This window comes from Panthera uncia (assembly GCF_023721935.1).
Source record: "Panthera uncia isolate 11264 chromosome B2 unlocalized genomic scaffold, Puncia_PCG_1.0 HiC_scaffold_24, whole genome shotgun sequence".
NCBI lineage: Eukaryota > Metazoa > Chordata > Mammalia > Carnivora > Felidae > Panthera > Panthera uncia.
Genome location: NW_026057580.1, coordinates 70,563,495 through 70,589,908, shown reverse-complemented (window position 1 = coordinate 70,589,908; position 26,414 = coordinate 70,563,495). Strand labels below are relative to the sequence as shown.

At 36.1% G+C, this 26,414-nt stretch overlaps 1 pseudogene; it reads left to right on the top strand.

Annotated features, from left to right (window-relative positions):
- Nucleotides 1-9,466, top strand: part of LOC125939128 (CWF19-like protein 1) — a 74,902-nt pseudogene extending 65,436 nt beyond the window's left edge.
- The last annotated feature ends 16,948 nt before the right edge of the window (nucleotides 9,467-26,414 follow it).

Here is a 26,414-nt window from a genome sequence, read left to right as displayed (position 1 = left end):
CAGACAACACAAAGAAATAAAAGGCATCCAAATCGGCCAGGAGGAGGTCAAACTTTCACTCTTCGCTGATGACATGGTACTCTATATGGAAAACCCAAAATATTCCACCAAAAAACTGCTAGAACTGATTCACGAAGTCAGCCAAGTTGCAGGATATAAAATCAATGCACAGAAATCGGTTGCATTCCTATACACCAACAATGAAGTGACAGAAAGAGAAATCAAGAAATCAATCCCACTTACAATTGCACAAAAACCATAAAATACCTAGGAATAAATCTAACCAAAAAGGTGAAAAATCTATACACTGAAAACTATAGAAAGCTCATGAAAGAAATTGAAGAAGACACAAAAAAATGGAAAAAGATTCCATGCTCCTGGATAGAAAGAACAAATATTGTTAAAATGTTGATACTACCCAAAGCAATCTACATATTCAGTGCAATTCCTATCAAAATAACACCAGCTTTCTTCACAGAGCTAGAACAAATAATCCTAAACTTGTATGGAATCAGAAAAGACCCTGAATAGCCAAAGCATTCTTGAAAACGAAAACCAAAGTAGGAGGCATCACAATCCCGGACTTCAAGCTATACTACAAAGCTGTAATCATCAAGACAGTATGGTACTGGCACAAGAACAGACACTCAGATCAATGGAACAGAATAGAGAACCCAGAGATGGACCCACAAACGTATGGCCAACTAATCTTTGACAAAGCAGGAAAGAATATCCAATGGAATAAAGACAGTCTCTTCAGCAAGTGGTGCTGGGAAAACCGGACAGCGACATGCAGAAGAATGAACCTGGACCACCTTCTTACACCATACACAAAAATAAACTCAAAATGGATGAAAGACCTCAATGTAAGACAGGAAGCCATCAAAATCCTCAAGGAGAAAGCAGGCAAAAACCTCTTTGATCTTGCCTGCAGCAACTTCTTACTCAACACGTCTCTGGAGGCAAGGGAAACAAAAGCAAAAATGAACTACTGGGACCTCATCAAAATAAAAAGCTTCTGCACAGCGAAGGAAATAATCAGCAAAACTAAAAGGCAACCGACATAAAGGGAGAAGATATTTTCAAACGACATATCAGATAAAGGGTTAGTATCCAAAATCTATAAAGAACTTATCAAACTCCACACCCAAAAAACAAATAATCCAGTGAAGAAATGGGCAAAAGACATGAACAGACACTTCTCCAAGGAAGACATCCAGATGGCCAACCGACACATGAAAAAATGCTCAACATACTCATCATCAGGGAAATATAAATCAAAACCACAATGAGATACCAACTTTACACCTGTCAGAATGGCTAACATTAACAACCAGGCAACAATAGATGTTGGCAAGGATGTGGAGAAAGAGGATCTCTTTCGCATTGTTGGTGGGAATGCAAGCTGGTGCAGCCATTCTGGAAAACAGTATGGAGGTTCCTCAAAAAACTAAAAATAGAACTACCCTACAACCCAGCAATTGCACTACTAGGCATTTATCCAAGGGATACAGGTGGTCTGTTTCAAAGGGACACATGCACCCCCATGTTTACAGCAGCACTATCAACAATAGCCAAAGTATGGAAAGAGCCCAAATGTCCATCAATGGATGAATAGATAAAGAAGATGTGGTATATATATAATGGAGTATTACTTGGCAATCAAAAAGAATGAAATCTTGCCATTTGCAACTACATGGATGGAACTGGAGGGTATTATGCTAAGTGAAATTAGTCAGAGAAAGATAAAAATCATATGACTTCACTCATATGAGGACTTTAAGAGACAAAACAGATGAACATAAGGGAAAGGAAACAAAAATAATATAAAAACAGGGAGGGGGACAAAGCATAAGAGACTCATAAATATGGGGAACAAACATAGGGTTATTGGAAGGGTTGTGGGAGGGGTGATGGGCTAAATGGATAAGGGGTATTAAGGAATCTACTCCTTAATGAAATCATTGTTGCACTATATACTAACTAATTTGGATGTAAATTTAAAAAATTAAATTAAAAAAAAAAAAAGAAAGAAAAGATATCCAGATCTGGAAATAAGGCACAGCACCATAATGACAGTGATCAAGAGATAATGAAAAACCTGTTCTCACATTTTAAATATCTGACTCACACCTTCAGAGATAACATGTATTGTCCAAGAATAGGAACATTCTGAGCATTATGGCATTGACCAAACTTTCTATACAAGTCCTCAAAACAGGCATTGTGTGACTGCATCATGTCAGTGGACCATACTTCATGTACTAGTCTATAACATTTCAGTAATGGTATAAAAAAGAAGAAATGTGACTAAACATAAAAGGAAGATGGCAAGGATTATCTGAGAAGGATGGGAAGGGGAAGGGGAAGGGGAAGGGGATAAAGTAAATGGCAAAGAATGTTTCGAGTCTATTAGATAGTCCTACACTAAAGTTTTAGTACAATGCATATACAAAGGCCTTTATACAAATTTTGTATTTTTCACTGCGCAATGCTGAGGAAGTATTGCTGTTATACTGTTTTACATTTGAAGTGCTTTATATTTTCTTCATGAAACAATGCTTTAAAGTATACATATTAAAACATAAAAGTTACATGTTAAAACACAAAAGAATGAAAAACTCAATTCTAAGAATATTACTGGTGGACTACTAGTATATTTTTTCATAATTTATACTCCAGCCGAAGCCAACAGATAGATATAGATCATTTGCTCCCCTGACATCATGAAGATATTTTCCTGTGTTGATAATTTTGTCTTTTCCACTCAGATCTTTAATCAGCCCAGACTTGATTTTATGTGTGTTGTAAAATAGTATTTTGATTTGCTGTTCAGATGGAGAGATTGTTCATCGTCCACCAATCTTTCAGGCCATCTCTGTCACGTGTATGTCTGTATAACTATGCGTCTTCTTCTGGGCCCTCCATTTTATTTCATTAGTCTCTCTCTGTACCCACACAACATCACCTTAATTATCATAGCTGTGTAATGAGTTTTAATATCCAATATTGCAAGTCTTTGCACTAATTTCTCTATTTCAACACTGTCTAGTTATACACACCCTCTGACTTTACATATAAATTTTAGAATCAGCTTGTCAATTTCCATGGCAAGAACATGCTATGATTCTGACTGGAATCATTTGGGGGGAATAAATTAATATAATTTATCTTTTCACTTACATGTTGGTTAAAGTCTTTTAATAAATCTTAAAATTTTTCTCACAGAATTCTTGAACACATTCCGCCAGGTATGTTTTTACGTAGTTTGTATGCGTGGTGTTATTATAAATGTTACCTTTAAACTTTCTGTTTGTATTCTTACATTTATTACTGTAACTTAGGAACATAATTTATTTGACTATGCAGATTTTTATTTAGCAACTTCTCCTTACTCTTGTATTGATTGCAATAATTTATTTGTAAGTATTTTTGGTTATTCCTTTGCAAATGATTTGCAAATGAGTTTTTATTTCCTTATTCTTTCCAATCCTTACACAATTATTTCTTTTTCTTGTCATTCTGCAGTAGTTAGAAACACTGGTAAAATATCAAATAAAAGAGGTATTGCTTGGAATCTTGGTCTTCTTTCTGAACTCAGAGGTAGAGGCTTCAGTGGGTTCTCACTGTGTATAAAGTTTACCATTGATTTAGAGTCATATTAAGGAAGTTCCCCTCTGTGTCTAATTTTTCAATAACATCAACATCAATGAATTAAGTGCTCTTTTTGTAATTGTTGAGGTATCTTATGATCTTTAATTTCATAATAGGGCAATTTATATTAATTTATTTTTTCATATTGATACAACTTTATCTTCCTGAAGTAAAATCAACTTTGTCATCATGGATTATGCCACTTACATTTTATATATATGTTCTAAATGCTTTTTGCTAATCATATTACTTATGATTTTTGCATCTATGTTTCATAAATAAATTTTGCTCATGAGTTTCTTTCTTTACTATCTTTGTTGCATTATGGTATTAAAATCACACTAGCCTCATAAGTAAGTTTTCAGTGCCCTGAAAAAGTTTGATTAAGATCGAAATAATTTGTTACTTGAACACTGGTTTGACTTGATAGAGACTCTGTGCTTGGGATTTTCTTAGTGGAAATATTTTTGACTACTGATTCAATTTTCTAGTAATTACAGGACAATTCAGCCCTTCTAATTCTTCTTTAGGGACATTTGCTTATATATATATTTTTCTGAAAATTGGTCAACCTAGTTGAATTTTTTAATTTATAGCATAAAATTTTTATAAAACTGTTACAAATATTAAAAATCCCAGAAATACCCAAATGAGTTATAACTTAGGTCCACACAAAAACTGCACATGGATATTTATAACAGCTTTACTTATGATTGCTAAAACTTGGAAGCATAACATGTCCTTCATTAGGTGAATGGATAACAAACTGTGGTGTATCCATGCAATGAGATATTTTTCAGCAATAAAAATAAATGAGCTATCAAGCCATGAGAAGACATGGAGAAAGCTTACATGCATGTTGGCAAGTGAAAGAATTCAATCTGAAAAGGCTGCATACTGTATAATTTCTATTATAGAACATTCTGGAAAAGGTGAAACTATGAAGACAGTAAAATATCAGTGGTTGCCAGAGGTTGGGAGAGGCAGAGGTAAGGGTGTATAGAGAGCACAGGGGATTTTTAGAGCAGTGAAACTATCCTTCATAGTACTGTAATGTAGAGATATATATTACACATTTGTCAAAACTCATAGAATACACAGAACAAAGAGTGAACTCTAAACTGTTAACTTCAGATAATGATGTATCAACATGGGCTCATCAATTGTAACAAATATCCACATTAATGCAAGGTTTAATAATAAGGAAAACTATGCTCAGGGGAGAGAATGGGCGTATGGGAATTCTCCACATTTTCTGCTCCAGTTTTCTGTAAACTAAAACTAATAGAAAATAGTCTATCAACTTAAAAAATAAATAAATAAGTATTGTATTAATTTTCCTCTTCTCGTAAGATGTTTCCTCGTTCCTTTTACAATTGCATCAACCTTTAAACATATTTTTCCATTAGTATATTACATTTTTATAATGATGGAATCCACAGCTGTCTAAGTCTTGGACCTAGTTTCTTCTTTTACAAACTCTTTATGTACCATTGAAACACTACATTTTTTCCTAATTGACTTATTTTTATGGGTATATTACTTTGAGAGACAGTTTTAAGAAATGTTCTCATTAATGTTGATTTCCTTCCTGAATAACCATTTTTTAATTAGAGCTTTATTATTGTTGGCAAATTGCAATATTTTTCAAGGTCAATAACATTTGCTAAGCACCAGCTGCACCAACTCAGATAATTCTTAGCTTACCTCAGTGTATTTTTGCTTAAAATGGTCAATTTAATAAATTTATTTATTTACAGTAACACCGCTGGTCACATAAATCCATCAGAGCAGATATTCTGCAACTTTAGACAAGTTCCATAACCCTGATATATTAATATTTTCCCAATGACCATGGGCAACAGAAAAGAACCAATTTAGGCAATTAAACAAAAGTATATGTCTCAGGACACCCTATTTCATGTTCTCTTTCCTTTTGAATGTAACCCATCTGCCCAAAAATGAAAACTTATGTATATAGCCCTCTGGTTGCCTAAGAGAATCTGGTTTTGTTTTACTTGAGATGTTAGGTTAATATGATTTTCTTGAACTTCAGAATTCAATCCACCCTTTTCATTTTGGACAGAAATTTTCCCCTTAAATTACAAATGATCTACAAAGTTAAAGGAAGTCATAAGTTTGATTCTTTTGCATTGAGTTAAACAGCAAGTTGAAAATATCAGGCTTATTTTATAATATTCTCTGTAATTTAGCAGAAAATTTATATTCTGAGATTAGTTATAATTTTTTCTAGTATTTGATTCGTATTTTTTCTTTTGTTTATTAAATTTGTGGGAACTACATGCATGAAAGTCACAGGAAAAAAAATCTATCGTAATACACACATTTTGAGGTTTAGTTTAGAATTCAAGTTCTTTTATTTAGGATAAACTCAAAACGAATTAAATTATTCCTGCTTAAAATTCCAAAATATTATGAACTATAATACTAACAGGAAGAAATTATGAAAATAATCTTTTCTTCTTTGATAATGTACTCATGCCTTGGACTTCATTGTACATTTTCACCGATAGATCTTGGGCACAGAATTTCTATTTAGCTAGTCTGGAGCAGGCATTTTTTTAACTTTCTTGAATAAAAAAATAAACGACTCATAGTTCGATACTTACCTTTTAAAAATGACCTCTGAGGTGCCTGGGTGGCTCAGTCAGCTAAGTGTCAGACTCTTGATTTCAGCTCAGGTCATGATCTCACAGTCCTGAGATTGAGCCCCCTGGTGGGGCTTAGCTGAGAGTGTAGCCTGCTTCAGATTCTCTCCCTCCGTCCACTCTGCCCCTCCCCCGCTTTGTGAGGGCACTTGCACACATGCATGAGTACACAGGCACATGCTCTCTCCCTCTCTCTCTCTCTCTCTTTCAAAAAAATTAATAAATAAAATAAATAAAAATGACCTCTGAAATTCAAATTCTATAAAAAATTCTAAAAATCAAATGTCTACACTAGGTCAGTTGATGAGAAAACAATTGTGGAATTACCATCATTGAATCTGTCAGGGTTAATCAAGGGGAGAATCCAAACCAAGTAGTTTAATTGAGGACATTAATACAGACTACTAGCTACAGAGGAGGAGGAAGGTCTACAAGACAATCAGGGAATGGTGAAGACACCCAGAATTTCACATCAGCACCCAAAGATTAGTGTCAGACAAAAGTCATTCTATCTATCTATCTCTATATATCTATATCTATATCTAATATATATACATATATATACATACACATATATAAATATATATATTTACATATATATATGTGTGTATATATATATATAGAGAGAGAGAGAGAGATAGGGAGGAGAAGAGAGAGAGGGAAAGAGAGGAGAAGCCCAAGCAGGCTCTGCACTGTCAGCACAGAGCCAGACACAGGGCTCGAACTCACTAACTGTGAGATCATGACCTGAGCTGAAATCAAGAGCCCGACACTTAACAGACTGAGCCACCCAGGTGCCCCAAAAGTTATTATAGAGTTGGAGACATCTAGAGTTGATGCTTCTAAGGCCCAAGAATACAGAGCATCTAGACAGAAGCTGGAACCACAGAGAAACAGCCACTCATGAAAGTAAGGCCCAGGTGGGGACTGGGATCATGGCAAGGATTGGCTCAACAGAAATTGTGGCCACAGAGAGAAGGTCTGCTAGAAAGGGATGGGATTATGGAGACTCAGTCTATGGTAGATATATAGCCAAAAGCCAAGAAAAAAGGCAGTGAAGTAACCTGGCTTCTCCCTTAGTCCTCCTCTTTTTCTATTTGGTCTCCCATTAGCCATATCTATCCAGAAAACAAATGGCAAAGGGGGTATGGAAAATCAAGTTTATGGAAATCAGGACCCTGAGACACTGAACAGAAGAGTAACAAATTAATCTTTTCTCAGAGTGAAATAGTCATGATCTGGGGGAATTTGACAGAATATCTAGAAGTAAGGACTAGGAAAAGATTAAGAAATGCAGGGTTAGGATATATATATGTATATGTATATGTACATGTATATGTATGCATATGTATAATGACTATCAGTAATGTAAGAGACAAATATTTACAGTATTAGCACTTATATTAAGTTTTATGTCAAAGAAAAATTCTCAGGGATGTTTTTAAAACATATACAAGTTCTTGCATCAGTAGGAAATCTTGTTTTATGAAGTTCTTGGCAAATTTCTTACAAGGGCAACCTCTTATTGACTGCATATGATGTGCCATCATGCACAGGGCTATACATGCACTTTCTTATTTCATCTTCACAAGAACTGTATGAAGTAGACACTATTGTTGTCATTTTGCAGATGAAGGGAGAAAGACTAATTGTCTGAGGTCACAGTGGTGGTACGTGGGAGAATTCCTATTCAAAGCCCTGTTTCCTGATCTCCAAGCTCTGTCTTGGTCACCATGTAATTCTGCCTCAGTCAGTGCTGCTTGAATGAAGTTTCATTATGTGTTATTCATAATCACCTTTCTGAGCAGATGGCTCTCTCCCACTTCCACAAAGCTGGATCACAATAATGATGGTTAAAATTAAATAGGTGTTTTATATTCAACCCACACACAGAAGATGAAACCATTCCTGCTTACATGAGATTTTAAAGACTATCTATGTACAGTTTGATCTCTTTAATCATCTGTAACTACTCTGTTATTCTCTAAGATGGCTAAGGGGATAGATAGACTGAAGCAGAGAAAGAAAGCATTCATCTACAGGCAGGGACTAACCTTCACCCAAAACAGCCTCCAAAGTTGCTTAGCTTCCAGGACCTTGCTGGTTTTGCCTTGCCAGTCCTAAAGTGGAAAAGCATTTGGTGGTCAACACTGACCCACATTGCTACCTTTCCCTGGTCAAAGGAGGCTTAGCTGATGACCATGTCCTCATCCTGCCCATCGGACTCTATCAGTCAGTGACGGACCTTTCATTCAGCAAGGTGGTGGAAGAGGTGGAGGAGTATAAGACTACACTGAGGCTTTTCTCTAAGAGTTGAATGAAACGGTGTGTTTTATTTTAGAGAAATTATAAGAGCTATCACCTCCAGCTACAGGTCATTTTTGTGCCACTCAGCCACTGCTCTGTGAATGGCATTAAAGATACCTTCGTTACCCAGGCAAAGGAACAACAAATAGAACCAGCTGTTGGAAATCCAGAGCACTCTGACATCAAGCCCATTGCACAACCGAGAGCAACATATATTTATGTTGAACTTGACAGAGGAGAGAAACTTCTCCACAGAATTAAAAAAAAAAAATTTCCCTTGCAGTTGAGAAGGAAGGTGCTGGCCAGTGAAGCCATTCTTAATATCCCTGACTGGTCTGACTGGAGGCAGTGTCAGACAAGCAAGGTAAGAGGTGACCCTGGCTTATAGCTTCTGGAGAGACTTTGAGCCTTTTGACTTCATTCTGGATGACTAAGCAAAAGGAAAGCCACTTTATGAATTTCACAGGAAGTAGTAGCAACCTGTTTTTAAAGAAACTAGTTTCTCAGGAGACTCTCATGGAAACTGTCTGCACCAAAAAGGCCTAATATTGAAATTTTTTTTTTGAAAAAGTCACATTCTAGGTTGAAAACTTTATGTTAAAAGCCTGTCTCTTATCCAGCTCCAAGTACAGATTGTGTTTATCAACATTAAAAATAAAATCAAGAAAAAAAACCATTTAAATTATAGAATAAAATCCAAATGCTTTACCATGAAAAAAAATGCATCTGGAGTAGGGTTAACACAAAATCTGATATTTTTGCTTTATACTAAATTAGCAGGTATCTGGTTGACTATTTATTTATTATTAATTGCTGATACAGTGATACTGACAGGGTGTGTGTGGGGTGTGTGTGTGTGTGTGTGTGTGTGTGTGTGTGTTTGCTGTAGGGAAGGGTGTAGCATGCTATTCCAGAACTCTTTCTCAAAAGTGAATAAGACAATGGCATTCTAGAACCTGATTTTTAATGGGTATCAGTACTCAGAAAAATAAAAGATACGCTATTTACTAACCAAATTTCATCCTTATATATTCCTTTACAATGCTACCCAGATGACAAACTGAACATGTTTCTTGAAAAAATGTCCCTGGGGGAAAAAAAAGGAAGTAAAGAGAAGAACCTCACTCTTCAGTTGCACCCATTCGGCATCATGAAAATCTGTGGGGCCAGCATGGCATTGGGTAAAGGGCACTTATCAAGGACTCAGGGGTCCCACCTGTGCTCCTCCTTAACTCTATGACCTTGGACATGTTACTTGGCTTCCTCTGATCACAGTCATTTCTCCACAGGGGGAAGCGACTACTTCCTGCTTTTCTACCTCAAACACAGGTGAGGTAGGGAAATGTAAAATGAGATGATTGATGTTAATATACTTTGCAAACTAAAATGATATAGAAGTTTAAGTTATATTAAAAATTCTCCTGAGTTTTTCTATATTTGTCTAGATATATATACACATACTATAAATGTTTTTATATACAGACACACACACACACACACACACACACACACACACACAGGCCTGAGAACCAAGTGCCATGCCATGTATATGATGCACATGTCCATGTTAAAATGCATGAATCATGAGGGGTATTGGTGGGGTGTGGAAAAAAGACCCATAAGTTTGATGGACTGTAGCAATTGCCTTGACCTCTATCTTACTGGTAATCTCTCTTAGCATGTCAAACAAATAGCAGAGGGAGGAGAATGGTGTGCCTTTCATTCAATGCTACAAAAGGCACATATGGCAGAAAATCAAGCTAAATTATCAAATTATATTGTAGTCCCCAAAAGATTTTCCTTAGTGAGATAGAGGGGGAAAAAAATCATCATTTCATCTCGATTCTCGATTTAGAAGAATATGGGATGGTACCATCTCGTAGAAATCACAAAATGAACTTTATCATGATTGACTTCTAGAAAAATAACAAGAAATGTGAAAATTATCACAAAGAACAGAATTGAATTCACTATTATTTTATAATAATATAATAATACACGATAATTTTACTACCGGGGGCATCTGGGTGGCTCAGTCGGTTAAGTATCTGACTCTATTTCAGCTCAGGACATGATCTCTCCGTTTGTGGGTTTGAGCCCTGAGTCGGGCTCTGTACTCACAGAGCAGAGCCTGCTTGGGATTCTTTGTTTCCCTCTCTATCTCTGCCCTTCCTCCACTCAGGTTCTCTCTCTGTCTCAAAAATATATGAATAAATATTAAAAATAGATATAATTTTACTACTGAAAATTAGAGAAATAGGAATTTTATGACTTGGAGGATTTAATTCTGGCTAATTTACTTTCCTTTTTATCCAACAACAAAAGCTTAAAATGCCATACCCTGTGGTTGAATCATTGGATCATCTTTCTTGTAGTTATTGACAGCTTTATCATTACTAACTTTGCTTGTTTTTTCATGGCAATTAAACTTATTCTTAAACTTTAATTCCAGTATAATTAACACACAGTGTTCTATTCGTTTCAGGGGTACAATATCGTGATTCGACAATTCTATACATTACTCAGTGCTCATCATGATAAATGTACTCTTCATCCCCATCACCTTTCCACCAAGTCCCTAACCCAGCTCCCCTCTGATAACCATCAGTTGGATCTCTATAGGTAAGAGTTTGTTTTTTCTCCCTTTTTCTTTGTTCATTTGTTTTGTTTCTTAAATTCCACATATGATTGAAATCATATGGTATTTCTCTTTCTCTGACTTATTTCACTTGGCATAATACTCTCTAGCTCCATCCATGTCGTTGTAAATAGCAGGATTTCATTCTTTTAGGATTAATATTCCATTGTACATATACACACCACCTCTTCTTTACCCACTTATCTACTGAATGGACATGGGTTTCTAGCACAATTTGGCTATTATAAATAATGCTACAATAAACATAGGGCTGCATATATCTTTTTTTTTTAAGTTTATTTTGAAAGAGAGAGACAGTGCATGAGCAAGAGAGGGGCAGAGAGAGAGAGAGAATTCCACGCAGGCTCCACAGTGTCAGCACAGAGCCCAAAGCGGGGCTCGAACTCAGAAACCATGAGGTCATGACCTGAGCCAAAATCAAGAGTCAGACGCTTAACCAACTGAGCCACCCAGGCACCCTGCATACACCTTTTTAAATTAATGCTTCGTATTCTTTGCGTTAATACCCAGTGGAATTACTGGATCCCATGGCAATTCTATTTTTAACTTTTTGAGGAACGTGCATACTGTCTTGAATACTGACTGCACTAGTTTGCATTCCCACCAACAGTGCACAAGGGTTTATTTTTCTCCACATCCTCACCAACGTTTGTTATTTCCAGTGTATTTGATTTTAGCCATTCTGACAAGTTTGAAGTGATATCTCATTGTGGTTTTGATTTGCATTTCCCTGATGATTAGTGATGTTGAGCATCTTTATGTGTGTCTGTTGGCCATCCACATGTCTTCTTCGGAGAATATTGCTTGTTTTCTAGTTGTCTCTTTAGACATGCCAGAGATCAGTCTTTCTGACTGTCTTTATTTTAGGAACTACTTCAAGGAAAAGTAGTTTTTTATGCCAATCTGCTCATTTTTATGCTGGTCTTCATTTTCTTCTTGATTTCCTAAACAGTGTTAGTTATTCTTTTTCCTAAATTTTGAAATAAAATATGTCACACACTAAGTAAGGGGCATAGTATCAGAAAACAACTGTATGTGAATAGACTTAAAATCTTGGACTTCAGAATATCTCTCATGCATAATAAAGAAGCAGAGTTAAATAGATTTGACTACATGAAAATAATAGCTACTGATTTGGAAGAGTTCATTATCATATTTTGTTCTGGTTTATGTCCTAAAGCGGCAGTGGTTTGCATTTGTCTTTTGTAATCAACCGAAATTTATATTACGAATAAAAAATGACAAACTTCTGTGCAGAATAACATGATTTACTTGGTACTGATACTAGATTTCTAGATGGTACAGACGAATGTGGACAAAGGTTGGCAGTAGGGCTTGGAGTGGGATGACCAGAATGTCTGGGATGAAGCACAGGTGAGCCATTATTTGTTCTAAATACAGTGCTGTCCCCTATTTAATTAGTATGATAAAAAATGCTCACAGGTAATCTAATCCTTTTGCGATTTTCATTTTAGGTTTTATTGTGGGTTTTCATCTTTTTCTGTATCTTCATAGATAGTTGCATTGCCAGAATGATGGTTTAAGTAGAAATTCAAACCCAAATTACAGAACAGAGAGTAAAATATTCTTAGAGAATGCAAAATGTTAGTTATTGAGATATTGAAGTAATAATTTAACTTTAGGCTCCAGTGTTTCTGTCTGGTGGCAGCATGGCCACGGGTGTGACTGAGGTGGCGGCAGCCATGATGGAGGTCAGCTCGGCTAGGCAATTGGAGGAGCTGCCTCACTTCAGAGCCAAGTCCCTCCTCGGTTCATTTCCGGGCACCATGGGATGAACGAGATAGCAGAGTTAGCTAAAGAAACCCTCAAGTTTCGTTCGTGAAGTTGGAGGCTGAAGCTGCTCATTAATGTAGAAGCTGCTTTTAGGCAAACAGTCTTGGGCAATGGAATGTGGAAAGGGCCCCCAGTGATCACCTGACTGAATATAGACAGGCCCATCAGGCAACCCATCTGAAAGTATCCATAGGCCCTAGTTAACCAATGGGCTACTTACAACCAGGCACAGTTACCAAAAAAGGGAAAATTCCTTATGTGCCCCAATCTTCACCTTTCCCTCTTATTTTATATTATATTTTATTTTATTTGTTTTGTTTTATTTTATTATTTTATTTTATTTTATTTTTTTATTTTATTTTTTAATTTGAGAGAGAGAGCAAGAACAGAAAAGGCAGAGGGAGAGAGAGAAAGAATCTCAAGCAGGCTCCACACTTAGTGCAGAGCCCCAGGCAGGGCTCAATCCCTCAATCCTGGGATAATGACCTGAGCCAAAATCAAGACCTAGAGGTTTAACCGACTGAGCCACCCAGTTGCCCCCTCACCTTCCCCATTTAAACAAAGCCCCCACCCACTGCCTCCTTGCACACAGTCTTTCCTCTGATTTCCTGACCCCTCCCCCTCCTATAATTAAGGAGCTGGAATGGAAGCAGCTGACAAGCTACATTCAACTTGCCCCAAAGCTCCCAAATTAGAAGAAAAGCTCAAAGCACTGACAAATAAAGCTTCTGTGATGCTCTTTATGGAAGGAAACAAACAGGAAGCAAGATGTGGATTCAGCAAACAAATTCTGGAAATACAAAATAATACTAGTGTTCAATATGAGACATTTGATAGATTGGAGGATGAATAATTCAACAGGAGTTAAAAGCTTACTTGAATTGGCCCACATATCCTTAGCTGTATGTGAAAGGGAAGATTGTTGGAGGTCTGGATATCGTTAAGGAACTGAAAGACAATGGGGAGTTGCTGTCAGTACTGAAAGGAGAGAATTAGTGAATGTTACAGTTGGTGCCCAATTGTTGCAGAAAATACTTCATCACAGTGGGACAGCTCACAACTCAGTTCTCAGAGGAGGGTGAGGGCCAGAAACTGCTTCTTACCCAGTTATGCTGAGTGTATTTCACAAAATTGTACTAAATACATATTTGTTTCATTTTTTTTACCAAACACAAAATGCAATAAATATCTTCAAATCCAATTAAAAATAGTTGTGTAAAACAATAATAGTAATAATAATAATTTAACTTTAAAATAAAATAAGAAATTAAAGTCTGTATATCAGTTATCTGCTGTGGTATTTCAAAGGAATTAAAACTGAGGCTGAGGCACCTGGGAGACTCAGTCAGTTGAACGTCGGACTTCAGCTCAGGTTACGATTTCACAATTCATGAATTCAAGCCCCACGTCCGGCTCTGTGCTGACTGCTGGCAGCTTGAAGCCTGCTTCAGATTCTGCGTCTCCCTCTCTCTCCCTCTGCCCCTCTACAGCTTGTGCTCGCTCTCTCTCTCAAAAATAAGTGAACATTTAAAAAATAATTAAAAAAATAAAAAATAAAACTGAAGCTTAAGACAACATTTATTTGTTCCTAATTCTGCAATTTGGGTGTATGCCATTGGATAGTTTTTCTGCTAATCTCTCCTGAAGTCACTCATGTAACTACTCACTTTGAGATTTCTTCTGGGAATGGACGGTCCAAAATTGGCTTTACTCATGTGTCTAGTGGCTTTCCAGGACAGCCGCCCAAGGCACCTCAGTTTTCCTATTCAGCAGAATATCCAATATTTCCTATAGGATGAAAGCAGGGATCTTGGGCCCAGGCATACAAATCACACAAAGTCACTTCTACCCTCTACTGGTCAAATCAAGGCACAGGCCCACCCAGATCCAAGAAGTAGAAGATAGATTCCACTTCTTGATGAGGACTGAGAAACTCACATTGCAAAGAGGCGTGAACACAGGCAGGTATGATTCACTGGAAGGTCTTAGTATAATAACCCAACAGTCTAGACCTAAGACTATTCTTACAGAATAATAATTATGACAACTGATAATAAGTGCTAAAATATTTACAAGTGTCAAACAACTGCTGTACATAACATATATTAATTCTCAAACGACTCCCTGAGATAGGCTCAATTATTTTCACAGTTTTATAAATGAGAAAACAAGATCACATAAACATAAATATATTAAAATTGTTTCAATAATTAAATATTAGTAATATGATCTGGATACAGAAGTAGATAGACGTAGTTAGAACAAAACAGAGTCCAGACTGAGACTCAGCTGTATGGGGGCATTCAATCTAATATAAAGCAGTCATTTCAAATTACTAAGATAAAGTGTACTGCGCGACAAATTGTTAAGTTCTGTGGTAATTTTTTAATGAAATGAGTTACAAACAAAAGAGCCATTTGGAAAAAAAATTAACATTTGGTATACAATCTCATTCAAAATGAATGCGAATAGATTGGATGTGTAATTATATAACTATTAATCCTATAGAAGTACTGAAATAAAGTATGAGTAGATATATTTAAACTTTTAGAGTGATCACAAACTCTTAGGTAAGGCTGGATGTGAAAAACAGAAATTCAAAAAATACATAGATTTGGAGGGGGAGGGGGGGCGCCTGAGTGGCTCAATCTGTTAGCTCAAGGGTCTGACTCTTGATTTCAGCTCAGGTCGCGATCTAATGGTTGGTGAATTCAAACCCCACATAGGGCTCTGTGCTGACAGCATGGAGCCTGCTTGGGATTCCCCTTCTCTCCATCTCTTTGCCCCTTTCCTGTGTGCATGCTCATATGTGTTCTCTCTCTCTCTCTCTCTCTCTCTCTCTATCAAAAATAAATAAATAAACATTAAAAAATATAGATAGATTTTTATTACATAACAATACGCTAACACTTCTTAAGGACTTATAAACAATATTCTAAATGTTTTACAATTATTATAACATTTAACATTCATGCAGTTTCTATGAGGTAGTTGCTAGCATTACTCACACTTTATATCTGAGGAAACTGAGGCAAGAGTTGCTCATTATCTATAGTTATATAGCTTCTAATTAGACAAGCTAGGCTGGAACTTCAGTATTCTGACTCCACACCCTGTGCCCTTCCATAAAAATAAAATATTTTTTATGTTTATTTACTTTTGAGAGTGAAAGAGACAGAACATGAGTGGGAAAGGGGCAGAGAGAGAGAGGAAGACACAGAATCCGAAGCAGGTTCCAGGCTCTGAGGTGTCAGCACAGAGCCCAACGCAGGGCTTGAACTCACACACTGCGAGATCACGATCTGAGCCAAAGGCAGCCACTTAACCAACTGAGCCACCCAGGTGCCCCCAAAATAAAATATTTTTAAGTGAAAGACCATTAAAAGGAAATATATGTTATAAAGTAGAAGTCGTGAAAAAATAAGAAAGAGCTATAATGGAGATAGCATAAAAGATAATATGGCAAATGACAAAGAACCTGACAAACAAACAATAGAAAAAAATAGGCTAAGAATAGAAATGGGAAATTCACACAGAAAAAGAGACACAAATATTCAATAGAAACAAGAAAACATGTTTGAAAGCACTAGTAATCAAGCAAATACAAGCAAAAGTAGAAATTATCAATGCCAGTTAATAGTCTGGGAAACATGAAAGAAATGAACAATGCTTGAAGCTTATGAAAATATGAAGAAATAGCTATCCATACGTGTTGATGGAGGGGTTGTAAATTGGAGGACTATATGACAAAATATTCGCCAAATCAGAATGACCACACCCTGAAAACCTTAATATTTCCCTTAGAAATTCATCCTGCCAAGATTCCTAACAAATGTGCTAAGATGTACATTTATTACACTGTTGTTTATAGAATGAAAAAAAAAAAAAAAGAGGAGGCCATCTCAAAATTCCTTAATAAGGGACAGGGTAATAAATTTTAGAACAACATGTCATAAAATGGGACTCCTGTGCAGCCATTAAAATGGCTGATATAAATCTATTCACACTGATAGTGAAATACGCACTACCCCGTTGAAAGAAAAAAAAACAGGTTGTAAAACATTCTGTAATGTGTGGTCCTTTTAATATAAAATTGTATGGTAATACATTAAGAGTATGAAAGGATATTCGGATTGAGGTTAATAGGAGTTGGGGTCAATAATAGTTGTGAAAGTACAGAAGAATTTATTTTTACTCTTTATTCCTCTATGTATTATTTAACTTTTTTACAAGAAGCATTCTCTTTGTAAAACAGAAAGTTTGGCTTTCTGGATGTGGCAGCATAAGGCTGGTGGAGAATCCTCCCCCCCCGCCCCCCCAGAATACAAGTATCAAAACTGGACAAAATTGGGAAAAACAAACATTCTAGGGCTATAAAAAGTGGACCATAACAACAAAATTAAGAAATTTATTTATGAAAAATGACAATGCTTTGTGTAGTAACAGTGAGAGTCTGTCTGCAGCCTTTTTTACCTGCTTCCTTCTCTCTCTCTCTCTCTCTCTCTCTCTCTCTCTCTCACACACACACACACACACACACACACACACACACACACAACACATCCAATTAGTTGACATGGTAATTTTACAAGAGTGGAGCTGCCCAGCAAAGCCCGTGTCTTTGCTGCCAGCTGAGGCAGACGTGATTTGGAGCAAAGGGTAATAACTCAGGGATAGCAGTGTTGTCAATGAAAGCAGTAAATTCATTAGGTAATGAGCAGGGAAAACCTTATGCTCTACTAACTTGAGTTTGTAATCCCAGCTGTAGGGAAACCCTAAAACTGAGAAGGCCATAGACCATCAGAGGAAAAAATGGTAGTACTGTATTATTTAGTTCATTACATATATAGGCATAAAATATATGACAATAATACCACAAAATTAGGAGAAGTTGTTATATTTTGCTGGAATTAAGTCAATATTAACCTCGCCTAGCTTGTGATAGTTAAGATGTAGCATGCCTAGAGTAACCGCTATGAAAATAACACTAAAATATAGAGTTAAATAAAAATGAAAGAGGAGAGATTATTATCAGCCTCAGAAAGATAAAAAAGACTTATAAGGGAATACTATGAACAACTGTATGCTACCAAAGTACATAAATTAGATGAAATAGACAAAAGCCAGGAGGAACAAAAACAACCAAAACTACTCAAAAAGAATATCTAAATAGACCTATAATAAGTAAAGAGATTGAAAAAAATAAGCAAAAACTACCTACCAAGAAAAACCCAGGCCCAGATGCCTTCCCTGGTGAATTCTACAAAACATTTAAAGAATTAATGCCAATTCTTCACAAACTCTTCCAAATGGAAAAATAGGAATTACTTCCCAATTCATCCTATGAGGTCAGTATTACCCAAATACCAAAACCAGAAAAAGATATCACAAGAAAAAAAAAAAAAAAAAACAACCTATAGACTAACATCTCTGAGTATTATAGATGATAAAATCCTCAATAAAATACTAGTAATCTGAATCCAGCAACCTCCAAAAAGGACTATATACTATTAATGGAATTCATTCCAGGAATGCAAGGTTTGACATCCTAAAATTAATTACTGCAATACATCATAACAACAGACATTAAAACAAAATCACATGATTATCTCAATTGATGCAGAACAAATGTTTGGCAAAACTTAACATCTTTCCTGATAAAAATACTCACAAATGAGGAATTGAAGATAACTTTTTCCTTAACCTGATTCAAGGCTTGTATGAAAAACCCATAGCTAACATTGTGCTTAATGATGAAAGACTAAATGCATTCCTCCTAAGATCAGAAATAATACAAAGATATCTACTCTCACCAGAATAGGCAAATCTCTGCAGACAAAAAGTAGATTTGTGGCTGCTTAGGGCTGGATAGGGGCTGGGGGTAGAGGGTGGGTTAGGGGGAAATGGGAAGGTCTGCTAATGAGTATGGAGGTTCTTTGGTGGTAACGAAAATGTTCTAAAATTTATTGTGGTGATAGTTGTCCAATTCTGTGAATACACCAAAAACTATGGAATGCACATTTTAAATGCGTGAAATGTATTATATTTGAATTATATCCTAATAAAGCTGTTATTTTTAAAAGAAGAAAACTTTAAAATATACTAAAATATTGATTAAATACAAAAACTATAGTACAGGAAGAACAAAGGGACAAAAAAAAAGACATGAGACATTATAGAAAAAAAGAGCAAAATGGCAGAAATAAATCCAACTATATTTCTTTTAATTTGCTTTAACGTTTATTCATTTTTGAGAGACAGAGACAGAGCATGAATGGGGGAGGGGTAGAGAGAGAGAGAGAGGGAGACACAGAATCCAAAGCAGGCTCCAGGCTCTGAGCTGCCAGCAGAGAGCCCGACATGGGGCTTGAACTCACAGACCGTGAGATCATGACCTGAGCCTAAGTCGGATGCTTAACCGACTGAACCACCCAAGTGCCCCTAAATCCAACTATATTAATGTCTTTTCAAGTGAATGAATTAAACGATGCAATGAAAAGGCAGAAATTGTCAGATTGAATTAAAAAACAACGTCCAACTATGTGTTGTCTAAAAGTGACACTATTTGAATTTAAGTGTACAACTAGGTTGAAAAGGAAAGGGTGAGTAAAGACATACCATGTACCCAGGAGCCATAAAAGAGCTGGGGTGACTATACTGGTATCAATGTTTTAAATACAGTTTAAAGCAAAAAATACTACTAACAACAAGAAGGGCATTTTATGATATAAGAGTCAGTATATATGGAAGTTATACTGGAGTATACCTAGAGTCCCAAAATACACAAACTAAAACGAAAAACTGACAGTTCAACAATTAAAGGTGATTTCAATACCCCACTGCTAGAGCAAATGGGCAGAAAATCAACATTGAAACAGAAGATTTGAACACTATCAAACAACCTAACATGACAGTTATAGAACACTCCACCCCAAAACGGCAGAATGTACATTCTTTTCAAGGATAAACAAAACATTCCCTGGGATAGACCATAGTCTTGGCCACACAATAAGTCTCAGTAAATTTAAAAGAATTGAAATCATGTAAAATATGGTTTCTGAGCACAAAAAAATTAAATTAAAAATTAACAATAGAAAGCAATTTGAAAGATCCCAAACATTTGGAAATTGACCATTTGTAAATACCCCAAAAGTCAAATAAGAAACCACAGGGAAAATAAGAAAATCTCTAATTACTTGAAGAAGAAAACACAACATAAAAATTGGGAAACACAGCTATAGAAGTGCTTAGAAGGGGGCACCTGGGTGGCTCAGTTATGCACCTGACTTCAGCTCAGGTCATGATCTCATGGTTCATGGGTTCAAGCCCCATATCAGGCTCTGTGCTGACAGCTCAGAGCCTGGAGGCTGCTTCAGATTCTGTGTCTCCCTCTCTCTCTGCCCCTCCCCCACTTGCACTCTGTCTCTCTCTCTCTCTCAAAAACAAATATTAAAAAAAAAGAGAAGTGTTTAGAGGGAAATTTAGTGGTTTGAACACTTACATTAGAAAGAAAGATAGATCTAAGGAAATTATCTAAGCTCCTACCACAAGAACAAAAGAAGAGATCAGAGTGTGGACTGATTTAAGTGTCTGATTATTGGTTTCAACTCAGGTCATGATCTCACAGTTCATGGGTTCCAGTCCTGCATGGGGCTCCATGCTGGCAGTGCAGAGCCTACTTGGAATTCTCTGTCTCCCTCTCTCTCTCTCTGCCCTTCCCCTGCTCACTCTCTTTCTCAAAATAAAGAAATAAACATTTTTTTAAAAAGAAAATCAAGAGGGGGCGCCTGGGTGGCTCAGTCGGTTAAGCGTCCGACTTCAGCTCAGGTCACGATCTCGCGGATCTCGCGGTCCGCGAGTTTGAGCCCCGCGTCAGGCTCTGGGCTGATGGCTCAGAGCCTGGAGCTTGCTTCCCATTCTGTGTCTCCCTCTCTCTCTGCCCCTCCCCCGTTCATGCTGTGTCTCTCTCTGTCTCAAAAACAAATAAACGTTAAAAAAAAAATTTTTTTAGAAAAAAAAAAAAGAAAATCAAGAGAACAAAAAGCTGGTTCTTGAAAAGTCAACAAAATTGATAAAGAGTTAGAGTGACAAAGAAAAAAAAGAGAAAGAAGATACAAATCAATAAAATCAGGAATTTGAAAGAGGGGGCATCAGTAATTTCTCTACAGAAATGGAAATAATTACAAGAAAATTTTACAGTCCACTTTATGCCAACAAATTAAATACATTAGATGAAATGGATAAGTTGATACAATATGCCCATTATCAAGAGACTCAAGAAGAAACAGAAAATCTGTATAGATGTATAAATAAATGAAGAAATTAAATTAATAATTAAAAATCTTCTCATGCACACACACAAAAAGCTCAGATACAGGTGATTTCACTATGCATTCTATCTAATATTTAAAGAAAAAAACATACTAGTCCTGCTCAACGTTTATCAGAAGAGAAAGAAACACTTTTCAACTCATTCTGAGGCCAATCACTCTGATACCAAAGCCAGACAAATATATCAAATGAGCTGTAAAACAATATCCTAAATGACTATAGATACAAAATCCTTAACAAAATGTTAGCAAATGTAGTCAACATGTCAAGAGGATTAAGTATCATGCCCTTGTGGGATTTATCCTAGGAATACAAAGTTTCTTGTGTTCAAATACGCAATATCAATAGAGTAAAGGACAAAAATCACCTGGTCATCTCAATAGAATCACACTATCATTTGAAAAAAATCCAATATCCACTTATTATGAAAAAACAACTTGCAATAACCTAAGAATAAAAGAGAATTTCCTTTATCTCAGAAAGGGAATTTAAGAAAAACCTAAAATTAACATCATGCTTAATAGTAAAAAATTGAATAATTTCACACTTAGATTAGGAACAAAGTCAAAATATTTGTTATCACCACTTCTATTCAATACTGTGCTAGAGATTCTAGACAGTAGAATCATGTCATAAAAATAAATTAAAAGTATATACTGGAAAAAAGAAATAAAACTCTATATGCAAACAATATGATCCTATGTCTAGGAAATCTTAAGGCACCTCCAAAACTCAAAGCAAAACAAAGCAAAATCTAGAATTAGTAAACAAGTTGAAAAGGCACAAAATACAAAATCAAAATTTAAAAATCAACTATATTGTGTAATACAGCAAAAAATAATCAAAATTTTAAATTAAGAAAACAATTTTATTCACAATAGCATCAGAAAGAAATACTAAGGAATAACTTAACAAAAGAAATGAAAAATCTGTATAGAAACACCTACAAAAGATTGCAGAGAGAAATTAAAGTAGATCTTTAATAAAATGGAAAGCCATTCTGCATTCATGGGCTGTAAAACTTATTATTTTGAAGGTGTCCGTTCTCCCCAAATTGATGTATATATTTAATCTAATCTCTATTAAAATCTAGTAAAATCCCTGTAGTCTTTTTTTTTTTTTTTTTTTTTTTTGGCAAAATTGACAAGGTGATCCAAACAAAGAACCTAGAATGTCAAAGAATCTTTGAAAAAAAAAAAAAGGTAGTTGGAGGACTTATACTACCCACATTCAAAGGTCTCTATGAAACTACAGTAATTATCATACTGTGGTTTTATAAAAGGAGACATATAGATCATGGATCAGAAGAGAAAGTCCTGGAGTGCCTGGCTGGCTCATCTGGTGGAGCATGTGGCTCTTGATCTCTGGGTTGTGAATTTGAGCCCCAGGTTGGGTGTAGAGATACTTAAAAATAAAATCTTTACAATTTTTTTTTCATTTTATTTATTTGAAAGAGACAGAGAGAGAGAGAGAGAGAGAGAGAGAGAGAATCCCAAGCAGGGTCCAAGCTCAGCATGGAGTCCAACATGGGGCCTCGATCCCACGAACTTGGGATTATGACCTGAGCTGAAATCAAGTCAGACGTTCGACCAACTGAGCCACCCAGGTGCCCCCCAAATAAAATCTTAAAAAAAAAAAAAGACTAGAAAATCTCCAAATAAGTGTTTCTATTTATGGTCAATTGTTTTAATTCATTTTCTGGGCAACAGTATTTATGTAAATTTTCCTGGTTATATTAACTTTTCTCAAAAGCCTTTAAAAAAAACATGCAAAATTTTGTTTTAGAGTAGTTTTAGATCCGCAAAAAAAAAATGCAGAGTTTTGTCATACCCTGCGCTCAGTTCCCCCTATTGCTAACATCTTGCTTTACTATGGTACATCTGTCATGACTAATGAACAAATATTAATACAATATTATTAGCTAAAATCCATACTTTGTTTGGATTCCCTTTGTTTGGACTAATGTTCTTTTTCTGTTCCAGGATTCCATCCAGGATACCACATCACATTTAGTTGTGATGTCTCCCTAGGCTCCTCTGGACTGTGATAGTTCCTCAAACTTTCTTTGTTTTTTGTTTGTTTGTTTGTTTTACGTCTTTGATAGTTTTGAGGATTACTAGTCAGGTGTTTTACAGAATGTCCCTCACACTGAGTTTTCCTACTGTCTTTCTCATTGTTTAGACCATGGTCATGCATGTCAGGTAAGAAAGACCACAAAAGTAAGACGTTTGTCTTATCACACCATTGTCAAAAGGATACCTGTTATCAACTTGACATCACAGAGGATTTTGACTTTGATCACCTGGCCACAGTAATACTTGTCAGGTTATTCTAGTGGAAAGTTACTCTTCAGCACCTCCCCAACATATTCCACACTGTACTCTTTCTTTGGAAGGGAGTTACTAAACACAACCCTCACTTAAGGAGTACAGAATTACACACCACCTCCTTCAGGTAGTCATATCTACACAACTTATTTCTGATTCCTTAGAATGGGATATTTGTCTCTTCTTACTCTTGTATTTGTTTGATCATTTATTTATATCAGTATGAACTCATGAGCACTTATTTTGTACTTTGGGTTATAATCTGATATACATTATTTATTTTGCTCTTCAAATCTTCGCAGATTTGGCCATTAGGAGCTTTTCACATTGACTCCTGTGTCACTTTCACATATTGCCATCATTTTGTCTTCAAGGGCTTTTGTACTTTCCCACAAGATCTCTTGGCTCATCTTATATTTTCCCTGACCCAGGCCTAGAATCTGCTATTTCTCCAAGGAGCCCTGGTTTCTTTCACTGGAGAATGGTATTAAAAACGAAAACCTAGGGGTGCCTGGGTGGCTCAGTCGATTAAGTGCCAAACTTTGGCTCAGGTCATGATCTCACGGTTTGTGGGTTCGAGCCCCACGTCAGGCTCTGTGCTGACAGCTCAGAGCCTGGCGCCTGCTTCGGATTCTGTGTCTCCCTCTCTCTCTGCCCCTCCCCTGCTTGCACTCTGTCTCTCTCTCAAAAAGTAAATAAACATTAAAAAAATTTTTTTGACATAAATAAATAAAAATGAAAACCTAACTGCCAATCTGCATGTTGCTTCTAAAGATGACATTGTTTCTAGGCCCTCTCAGAGGACAAAGCTAGGAGATATGTGTATATATACTAACCAACATACACACATCTATAGTTATACAAATTTATATATAATGGTATGATTAGATAGATAAATAGATCATCATTTATATGAAGGTAAACATGAGTTTATACTGATATAGTGTCTCCATCACTAACTGGGTACCACATGGTTCATTCTAGCCTCCCTCTTTAATTGTAATAAACAATTGATTTTCAAAAAAAGGTGCCAAGAAATTCAGTGGGGGAAATGAGTTGTTTCAACACATGGGGCTGGGACGATTAGGTAACCACAGGAAAAATACGTATCTGTTTGTTTGTTTGTTCATTTGTTTGTTTTTGAGAGAGAGAGAAAGAGTATGCAAAGGGAGAGTTAGAGAGAGAATCTTAAGCAGGCTCCACACCCAGTGCAGAACCCCATGTGGAGCCTGACCCGGAGCCTGACCTGGAGCCTGACACCTGGCTCAATCCCACAGCCATGAGATCATGACTGGAGCCAAAATCAAGAGTTAGAGGGAGTCTGATTCTCAACCAACTGAGCCATCCAGGCGCCCCCTACAGGAAAAATATTTAAAAACTAACAAATTCTTACAGCATTACAACAATGAACTTAACATGGGTCATAGACATAAGCGTAAAAGCTAAAATTATAAATATTCTATAAGATAACATAAGATAAACCTTTGTGCCCTCAAAGCAGGCAAAGATTTCTTCAATGTGACACCAACTGTGCAATTCATAAAAGAAAAAAATTGATAAATTGGATTTTATCAAAATAAAAATCTTCTGTTCTTCTGAAGTTACCATTAAGTGAGGAAACAAGTAAGAGACTGGGATAAAATACTTGCAAATCATATACCTAATTAAAAAAAAACCTCATAATGCAGTATTAAAAGGGCATCAATTCAATTAAAATATAGGCAAAAGATTTAAATAGACATTTCACCAAAGAAGATATGTGAATGGATAATAGGCACTCATCATTAAAAATTATGAACTGTGATTTCATGCTGAGACATAGAGGAACTTCAAGAATATTATATACATGCTAAGTCATAAAAGACCACATATTGTGGTCTGTGTGTATGAAATTTCTACAAATGGCAAATCCGTAAGGGACAGAAAGCAGATCTATGTTTGCCAGGGGCTGGGGATGGGGTGGAGATTGGCTGCAAACAGGCATAAGGAAACTTCTGGAGATGACGCAAATGTTCTACTACTGGGGCCGTGGTGATAGTTGCACAGCTGTATAAATTTATTAAAAATTATTGAGATGTACACCTGCACAGAATGAATTTTATGGTATTTATGTTATGCCTAAATAACCTAAGAATATATAATAATGGTATGAAGCATAGTGTAGTTATTTAAACAAGAGAGTAGAGAACCGGCAGTGGAAATATACAGAAACTTGACGTACAGTGAAATGGCCTTATCCATTGATGAAAAAGGGATATACTATAAGTGGTACCAGATCAACTGTTGTCCATAAAAAAAAAAATCAATTATTTTTATTTCATACTACATAAAAAGATAGTTTCCAGATGGATTAAACCCTGGAAAGTACAAAAAGAAGACTAATATTTTGGGGAGAAATTATGGGAGAATGCATTTATAACCCCGGGGTTAAGAAGATTTCCTAAACAAAACAAACAAACAAAAACCTATGAAAGAAAGATAGGCAAACTGTGAAAATTTCTGATCTTAATACAGCACAGCATAATATAAACAAGGAAAATGATGACGTCAGTGGGAAAGAAGATGGGCAATGCTGATTTCAGTTAAATCTGACAAAAGATTAGAAGGTATCAAGACCTGCTAAAAATCAACAAGAAAAAGAAAAACCCAAAAGTGGAAAAACATATATGGCCA